General features: G+C 42.3%; 1 pseudogene; it reads right to left on the bottom strand.

The window, feature by feature from the left end:
* Window positions 1–9: 9 nt before the first annotated feature.
* LOC104985268 lies at window positions 10–1217 on the bottom strand (annotated as a pseudogene).
* Between the last annotated feature and the right edge of the window lie 356 nt (window positions 1218–1573).

A 1573-nucleotide genomic window follows, 5' to 3' on the forward strand; every position in this document is an offset into this window, starting at 1 on the left:
TGTATTGGATCTTCATTGCTGCACAGGCTTTTCTCTCATTTTGGTGAGCAGTGGGGCTACTCTTTAGCTGCAGGCTTCTCATTGCAGTAGCTTCTCTTGTTTTTGTTTTTTTATTTAATAAAGTTTTATTTTTCAAAATCTACAGTTGGTGGGACCTATTCATGCATCTTCACCAGCAGCTGGGACATTTCCACCCTTGGTGTGTCTGATGTAAATCACTTGAGCTCTGTGTTTTGAAACCAGTTTAATAAGTCCTTTACTAAGGAGTTCCTGAAGGGCTGCCCTGGCCAGGGAACCACGAATCTTCAGACTCTCAGAGACAACAGCTGGAGTTACAAGTTTAGAGCTGGGAACTTCTTTACAGAGTCTGTCATGTTGCTTTGTCAAACAAGACTAGTATTGAGCTTGTCCTGAACTTTGCCTTTGGACCACTTCTTTTTGGCCCCAGATTTGTTCACTGGATCTTTGTCTTTCTTGGCCGACTTTCTGGCATCTTTCTTCTTCTTGTCATCCTTGGGCGGCACAGCGAAGCCTGGAGAGCAGCTGCAACAACTGCCGCCTCACTATGATGCCGGACAAAAAGGCTGCGGTGGCTTCTCTCACTGCAGAGCACGGGCTCTGGGCACACGGGCTCAGTAGTTGATGCTCCCAGGCTCCAGAGCACAGACAGGCTCAACTGCGGCACATGGGCTTAGCTGCTCCTCGCCATGTGGGATCTTTCCAGATCAGGGATTGAACCCATGTCTCCTGCACTGGCAGGCAGATTCACCACTGAGCCACCAGGGGAGCCTATTAAATGGAATTTCTTTTGTTTCCTTCATGGATGTAAATTGGTATAAATATTGTGGAAAATGATTCGGCACCATCCTGAAAACTAAACATTCACATACAGAATAACATACAATTAACACTCCTAGATTTAACCTTAAAATTCTTGGAAATATCCATCAAGAAATGTGTGTAAGAATGTTCAAAGCATCAATGTTTTTAACAGCAAAATAAATAGGAAGAAAAACCACCCAAATATCCATCTGCAGGAAAGTAACTCTTCTTCTCAATGGGGAGGGTTCACCTCAAATACCACTTCATTAGGCCTTCTCCAAGCTCTATTTAAATTTAAAACACACATTCTCTTATAGTAGCTACCCCCTTGCTTTCACATCAAATCACAACTCTCAGTTACCATCTAAAGTCAGTGCATGTTTTTTAAAGGTCATCTTCCCACACTGGACAGTAAACTTCACGAAAAGAACATGTATTTCTTCTTACTCTGTATGTCTAGGCCTTTGCACACAGTAACACCGAAAATAAAAAGGAAGGTGAAAGAGAAATAAAAAAAAGACGGGGATAAGTGAGGTGGTAGAAGAGTTCATTGAAAACTTACCTACCAAAACGGAAACAGACTCGCAGACAAAGAGAACTGACTTGTGGTTGTTAAGGAGAGGGGGAAGGGGGAAGGATGGGTTGGGGTTAGCAAATGCAACTATTATATATAGAATAAACAAGGTCCTACTGTACAACACAGGGAACTATATCCAGTATTCTATAATAAACCATATGGATAAGAATACCT

This window comes from Bison bison, unplaced genomic scaffold (genome assembly GCF_000754665.1).
Source record: "Bison bison bison isolate TAMUID 2011002044 unplaced genomic scaffold, Bison_UMD1.0 scf7180017864041, whole genome shotgun sequence".
In the NCBI taxonomy this organism is placed as follows: Eukaryota; Metazoa; Chordata; class Mammalia; order Artiodactyla; family Bovidae; genus Bison; species Bison bison.